Source organism: Vombatus ursinus, unplaced genomic scaffold, assembly GCF_900497805.2.
Source record: "Vombatus ursinus unplaced genomic scaffold, bare-nosed wombat genome assembly UNPS02000580.1, whole genome shotgun sequence".
Taxonomy (NCBI): Eukaryota; Metazoa; Chordata; class Mammalia; order Diprotodontia; family Vombatidae; genus Vombatus; species Vombatus ursinus.
The window spans coordinates 7,561,775-7,570,047 of NW_020940358.1; positions in this window are offsets into that span (position 1 = coordinate 7,561,775).

Below are 8,273 nucleotides of genomic sequence, written 5' to 3' on the forward strand. Positions count from 1 at the left end.
TTTTGTTAACATGTTCTCTCTCAATACATTTCTACCTTAGTTGTTACCAGATTGCCAAAGAAATAACCATTGATTGGTTAAGTGCTAGTTTATTAGTTTAATATTTTCTCCATTGATATTGTCTTCCCTTTTTCTTTTTACTGTTGAATGTTAGAGATTGTCAATACAACCAGTATAGGGATTTAGTGCTCAACTTTTCATCATTGGAACAAACATCATGGTAATAGCTAACTTTACAGATGCTTCCTCTTGGAATGTGCCTCCTATAGTAAGATATGCCTGGGCAGTCATTAATCAATCAATAAACATTTATTAAGAGCCTACTATGTGCCAGGTACTGCACTAAGTACTGGGTATAAAAAAAAAAGAGAGGCAAAAGGCAGTCCTTGCCCTCAAAGAATTCATATAATCTAATGGGGAAGACAGTATGCAAACAAACACATATAAACACAGCAAGCTACATACAGGATAAATAGGAAATAATTAGCAGAGGGAAGGCACAGGAATTAAGAATTGTTGGGGAAGGCTTCCTGTAGAAGGTGGGATTTTGGTTGGAAATTAAAGGAAGCCAGGAAGGTCACTAGTCAGAGATGAGGAGGGGGAGTGCTCCAAGTATGGGGGACAGTCAAAGAGAATACCTGGAGCTATGAGATGGAGTATCTTGTTTGTGGAACAGCCAGGAAGCCAGTGTCACTGGATCAAAGAGTACGCATGGGTGAGTGAAATGTAAGATGACTGGAAAGGTGGGAGGGGGCTAGATTATGAAGGGCTTTGAATGTCAAATGGAAGATACTGTATTTGACCCTGGAGGCAATGAGAAGCCACTGAGGTTTATTGAGTAGGAAGATGACATGATCAGAGCTGTGTTTTAGGAAAATCATGTTAGTGGCTGAATGTAGAATTCATTGGAGTAGAGAGAGACTTGAAGTAGGTAGACCCACTATTGATTTAATTGATTTAATTACTTAATTTTATTGATTTAATGAAGGCATGAGGTGATAAGGGTCTGCACTAGAGTGGTGGCCTGTGTCAGAGCAAAGAAGCGGGCATATTCAAAAGATGTTGCAAAGGTGAAATCGACAGGCATTAGCAACAGGTTGGACATGGAAGTGGTGATAGACAGTGAGGAATTCAGGATGACTCCTAGGTTGTGAGCCTAAAGGACTGGGAGGATGGTATTGCCCTTTACAGTAATGGGGGAAAAGGAAGGAGAAGTGGAAGGGTTTAAGGGGACCGATAATGAGTTCTGTTTTGGACATATTAAGTTTAAGATATGTATTGAACATACAGTTCAAGATGTCCAAAAGGCATTTAGAGATGTGAGATTGGAGGTCAACTGAGAGATTGGGGCAGGAAAAGTAGATTTGAGAATCATCAGCACAGAGATGGGAGCTGATGAGATCACTGAGTTGAATAGTATAGAGGGAGAAGAGAAGAGGGCCAAGGACAGAACCCTGATTGGGCATGATCTGGAGGAGGATCCAGAAGACATCAGGAAGACATGCATTGGGAACTGCTTCTCCAGCTGTGGGAAGGGATTTGCATTGATGAGAAATGCCAGGCTTGAACCTCAAGATTTATCCAAGCCTGGCTTCCAGATTGGCTAGGAAAGGTTCTGGGAAGGCATGAAAGTCCTCAGCATCACAGTCTGAACAAGCCCGGCAATTTGGCACTCAAAGTTCTCCATAAATCTAACATCAGCTACCCTTACTTCCCAATATTCCTCTGCACAAACCCCTAACTTAAGTCAGGCTTGTCTAATCACTGTCCCCTGAAAAGACTATACACAGCCAAACTCAGATCAAATGCAATCAAGCAAGCAAGCATTTATTAAGTGACTGCAATATGCCAGCCACCATGCTAGGCCATTAGACCCTCAAGTAGCTTACATTCTATCAGGGAAGATAATATGCACACATATAAGTATAAGCAAATATATGCAAAATAAATACAGGATAATTTGCTGGGGTAGAGGGACCAGCAGCTGGGGGAGGGGGGAAGCACTAAGCACTTAGAAAAGGTCTAATGTAGGAGCTGGCATTTAAACTGAGTCTTGAAGGAAACTCAGGATTCTAAAAGGTAGGAGTCATGAGATAATGCAATCTTGGCATAGGTGACAGGCTGTACAAAAGCAGAGATGAGAAATTGAATACTGGGCATGAAGAGCATGAAGACAAGTCTGGCTGCACTGTAAGTATATAAGTATATAAAAAGAAGTGATATATAATAAGTCTGGAAAGGTAGTATAGACACAGGTTGCAAAGGGCTTTAAATGGCAACCAGAGCAATTTGTATTTGATCTTAGGCATAAGATGAAATCATTTTAGTTTATTGAGGGGAGTGTTATGGTCAGAATTTTGCTTTAGCACAATCATTTTGGCAACTCTGTGGAGAGTGGGTTCAGAAAGGGAAAGAGACTGGAGGGAGATAAATTAGAAGAATAATTAGAAGTGAATGGAGAGAAGAGAGTGGATATGAGAGATGTAGTGAAGATAGAAATGAGACTTGGCAACCACTTGCACATGTAGGGTGAGGGAGAATGAGAAGTCAAGGATAACTTCAAGAAGAGCACTTTGGATGAAATCAGAATGAAAGGTGGTACCCTTGACAAAAAGAAGGTAGTTAGGAAGAACAGTGGGCCAGCATCAGTTGTGGGGAGGGGAGAGAAAATGAGCTTTATTTTGGACATTTTGAACTTGAGGTGCCATTAAGCAGTTGTGTTCTGGTAAATGTTTAATGGAGAGAGCTAGGTGGTTCAGTGGATAGAGTACTGGGGCTACAGTCAGGAAAATCTAAGTTCAAATCCGGCCTCAGACACTTATTAGTTGTGTGACCCTGGGCAAGCCACTTAACCTCTGTTTGCCTTAATCCACTGGAGAAGGAAATGGCAAACCATTCCAGTATCTTTGCCAAGAAAACCACATGGAGAACATTGGTGTACTATGGCTCACAGGGTCATGAAGAGTTGGACATGAATGAACAACAAATGTTTAAACAACCACCTCTCCAGGGGGAAAAATGTATGCATGACACATTTTAAAGTTTAATCTGCATTATTAACACTTCCCCATCAGTTTCTTAAGTCTAGAAAATCAACAAAACAAAAATAAATCAAGCCCTGATTTGTAGTGTTTGCTGATTTCTGAAGTATAAATGTTCACACTGAAAATTTAACAATCGGTTCCTGAGAAGCAGTTTGAGCTAACTTCAGCCAAGCCCTATGGATTCCCATGGGATATCCAATTCAAAATGTTCAATATGTTATCAGTGATGTGAGACTGGAGCTTAGGAGGTACAATGAGGCTGGATATCTAGATCTGCTAGTCATCTAAGTAGAGGTAATAATTGAACCCATGGGAGCCTCTGAGGTTAGCGAGAGAGAGTCTTCAAGGAATGCCTACAAATAGCAAGGGTGATCTAGCAAAGGGTTCTGAGGCGTGGTCAGATAAGTGGGAGGAGGACTCAGAGAAAATAGTGCCGTGGACACCCAGAGAAGAAAAAATGTCCAGCCATGTCAAATGCTACAAAAAAGTCAAAGATTAAGATTGAAATAAAATCATTGGATATAGCAATTCAGATATCATCAGTAACTGGAAAGAGAAGTTTCAATTGAGTGATGTTGTCAGAAATCAGATTTTAAGGATTTGAGAAGTGAGAGGAGAAGAAATGGAGAAATGGTAGACAGTTTGTGGTGGATTTTTGTTTGTTTGTTTTTTTTTCAGAGTATGACTTTGAAAGAGAGGAGAGATGTAGGACGATAGCCTAAGGGGAGATAGATAGTAGGCTCAAATGAGTGGGGTTTTTTTTTTATTTTTTTTAGGGCAGCAGGGAATGAGTCAGTAGATATAAAGAGGTTTGAGTTTAGAGGGAAAAAAGGATGATTGTGGAAACAATCTTCAGGGGGAAATAGGAGGAGAAGGGATTGAAGGTACAAATAGAGGGTTTGAGCTTGACAAGGATAAATACCACCTCTTCTTTGGATACTTGACTAAGAGACTAAAGGGATGATGTCAAAAAGTTTTAATATGTAGAGGAGAAAAGAATTGGGAACACACTGCAATCTCCTTTATTTTCTCAGTAAAGTAAGAGGCAAGGTCCTCTGCTGAGAGGGTTGGGAAAGGAGTGGCATGGCCAGCTTAAGAGAGCAGAGAAGGCTTTTTCGGAAGGAAGAAAAGTAAAACTAAAGCCTGGGAGAATTCTTAGAGGTAAAGGGACTGGAAGTCACAGTGAGAACAAAGAGTAGGTTAGGAGAAGAGAGGCTTAGAGAGAGATGAAATGATAAGAGGTTAGTGTGAGATAAAGGCATTTTAGAATTCTCTATCATGGAAGTGGAACATGGCTGATGCTAAGTTCAGGAGGGTAATCATCCTCACATGTATGACTGAACTGATATGAAGACACTGAAGATCAGCTATTATTCTTTATCCCAGAGAACAGATGACTTTCAGTAGAGTTGAAAGATTGTCCATGTGAAATGTTTCACATGCCATCAGACAAGGCAGCTGGGTGGGTAAATTTGGCTTACACTGTTTTACTTTGTTACAAAGAAGAGGTATCTGATATGGGCAGGAATGTTAGGTCAAAAAAGGACTATGGTGTAGAAAACTTACTGATTAACCTTTTAAAGAATGATAGGATATATAGCTGAAAAGGACCTTAGAGGTCATTGAGTCTAACCTCCTTATTTTACAGACAAAGAAACTGAGATCTAGAGTACGTAGGGACTACCCCAAATTCACACAGAGGGAATACAGCAAAGCTAGGTTCTGAACCCAGCTCTGCTTCCAAATCCAGAGCTCTTCCCACCTCATTGCCTCCTAACCCCTATGTCATACATTTACTGTCTCTGTCATTCATTTTGGTCCTTTTCCTATATTCTTATGTTCTAGGTGGTATAGTGGATAAAGTCCTGGGCTTGGAGTCAGGAAGACCTGAGTTCAAATGTGGCCTAGGGTACTTATTAGTTGTGTGACCCTAAGCAAATTATTTGACCTCTCTTTGCCTCAGTTTCCTCATCTGTAAAATAGGAATCATAATAGTACCTACCTCCCAGAGTTGTTGTGAAGATCAAATGAAATAATAAGTGTAAAGCACTTAGCACAGTGTAAGGCACATAGTAATCACTATAGAAAAATTATTATTATTATTATTATCATCTAAATTTCATGCCTCCTCAACTAGATTGCTAGCTCCCTGAGGGCAAATTCCCCAGTTGAGAGGGTTGGGGATGGCCAATTTGAAGAAAGAAGAGAGGTTTAGAACAGCTATTGTAAACAATATCAGGTACAGCCCTGATGTACCTTTTCAGCACCCAGAATAGGACTAAGCAAACAGTAGGTACTAAAGAAATATGTAACCCACACATAAGACTTCCCTCATTGGGGGAGATTGGTTATTCTTGTGTGAGGGGCAGAGTTGGTGAGAACTGGAGAAAAGAGACTTCTGGTTTTGAGAGAGAAGACACGGTTCCAACCTCCCTTCAACTTGAAGAGAGAGAAAAACTCTGGGAAGGAGCCAACATATGCAAGGAAATAAGGAAAGAAGGAAGAAAGGAAGGAAGGAAAGAGTGAGAGAATTAAAGAGGGAAGGAAAGGAAGGAAAGGGGAGGGAAAGGAGGGAAGAAAGGAAGGAAATAAAGAAGGAAGGAAATAAAGAAGGAAGGAAAAGGAAGGAGGGAGGGAAGGAAAGAGAGGGAGGGGAAGGGAGGGAAGTGAAGGGAGGAAGGGAAGGAAAGAAATAAGGGTGGAAGGAAAAAAGAAGGAGGGAGGGAGGTAAAAGTTAAAGGAATATTCACTGAATATCTGAAGATAAAAAGTAGATTTATAGCCACAAAGTTACTAGAGACCCCTTGAATAGAGTAAGTCTAATTCCTCCAACTACTTTTAAAAAACCGTAACACATAAAATTTCAAGTCAAAGGACATTAAAGAAATAGATCTTTTTGTATATATAAAAAAACCATAATATGTAATTTCCTCTGATTTATCCTCTCCCATTTAGTTTTCGCTGGTGTTTTTGCCGCTGGGTGTCAAATGAAATATTTGCCTTCCGAGGTTTTTCTGATCCTTCCTGAAAGAGAATGTATTCAAACATTTCTGCCAACGAATGGAGCCCTCGGCAAGAAAGGATGTGAAGCCTTGGATATCACAGACTTTGTATAGTGTTAAGGGAGAGAAAGAATGTGGAATCCCTCCCTTCCCCCACCCTTCGGTTGTTGCTACGGCTCTGCTCTATTGAGACTAAAGACGCCGTCCTGGCTGTCCACATTTTAATGCCGCAAGTCCTCCGAAAGAATGATATAAATGCACTGTCTATGGGGAGAGATTACATAGGGGTGAGGTTGGGAATGTAACAAAAAACAAGTTCCTTTATAACCAAAATTATTTCAGAGCCCACTGATTTCCACATTGCAGATTTAATAAAAAGAAGGGGAAAAAAATCTATTACATAGATATGACTCCATTCCCATATAGCAGGTAAATCTACATAAAATGTTCCTGATCAGCCTATACTTGAGGTAGAGCAGAATGGGGGAGGGGGTACTGTGTCCCTACTCCAGACGTTTTGGGGATGGCTTTAAATCTGCTCCCCAACATCTGAGCTGGTGCAAATGTTTTAAGATCTCTCTCCCCATCTTCACCCCATTCACCATCATCACTGCCTTAGAAGAGCAAGATCCAGGATCCAAACCCAGTGTTCAGTTTCTGAAGCCAGTGATCTTCTTTTTTCAGGTGGAGAAACTGAGGACCCCAGAAGTTAAGTGTCTTGCCCAAGGTCACACAGGAGGTAAATGATGAGGCCGGGTTTGGAAGTGCTTCAAGTTCAGCGTTCTTTTGAAACTTTTATTAAGCATTTACTCTGTGGCCTTCCAAGAATACAAAAACAACTAGGAATAGGACGTTAGTCTTAGAGAGCTTATAGACTAATGGAAGAGTTAAAACATAAAATAAGTGACTATGAGGCAAAGTTGAATATAAAAATGTAATAAGATTTCTCTGGGAGTCCAGGAGGTCACTTCTAGATAGGTTGGGGGATTAGAGAAGGCTTCATAGCATAATAATAATGGAATATTAACAATAGTAGCTTACATTTAAGGTTTATAAAATACTTTTCATATATTACTACATTTCTTCCTTCCAACAACCTTGGGAGGTGGTAGTGGGTGTGATAATGGGAAAAAATATCCTATTTATCTCTGTGATAGGTGAAGAAACCAAGGCTCAGACATTAAGTGACTTGCCAAAGGTCACACAGCTAATAAACAGAAAAGTGGGAATCGAACCTTCTAAATCCAAATTCTACTTTTTTTTCCTTTTTAGCTAAGCAAGATTTTAGCAGGTAAAGTTGCAAAGGAAAGGGTACCTTAGGTGGGTAGAACAATACAAACAAAGCCACAGAACTCAAAAATCAAAGATCCTCTTTGGGAAAAAGCAGGTTGTTCAGTTTCACTGTAGAATAAAGCTAGACAACTAAGCTGGAGTCAGATTGTGAATGTTTAGTTTTTGTTTTTTTTTTTTAATTCCAGGATGAAAAGTTTGGACTTGATTCTATAGGCAATGGGAGACAGTGAAAATGTTCACGTACGGGAGTAGCACTGTCAGCCCTGTATATTGGGAAAATTATTTTTGCAAATATAAAAAGGATGGATTGAATAGAAGAGGCATTGGGGCAGGGAGTTTGACCAAGGGCAATTATAGTAGTCCAGGCAAAGGTGATGAGGGCCTGAACTATGGTGGTGGTTGGAGAAGTGAAGAGATGCAAGAGATATTGTAGAGGAAGAATTAGCAGGACTTGGAGACTGATGGCATAGGGAGGGGAAAGTGAAGGAAAGAGGCAAGAAAGAGGGAGAAGTTAAGGTTCTACAAGCCAAAATACCAACAAACTGTACTTGTGAAATTGTACCACCAATGTCTGTTAGGTAACTGACTAATTCTAAAAAAAAAAAAAGGAGAAAGGCCAAGAGACATTTCTACTTCTGTATTTATATCTGTCTTTTTCTGTCCTCTATGTTCTCTTGGCTTCTATTTACTTGCCTCTTAAATAAGAATGATAAAATTGGTGGGAAGGCAAATTAAAGCCCTCCACATATGGAAATGATATGCACTAGATATTTTGGAATCTATAACTTTCATGTCCAGAATCTAATAGAGTTCTACTCTCAGGAAGAAAATGCAGAATATATGCTGCCTATCAGACACAGCTGTTTTCCATATGGCAAATGTCAGTGATGGCCAGTAGCCATCCACAGGTGAAGCTCTTTTGTAGGGACAAGGA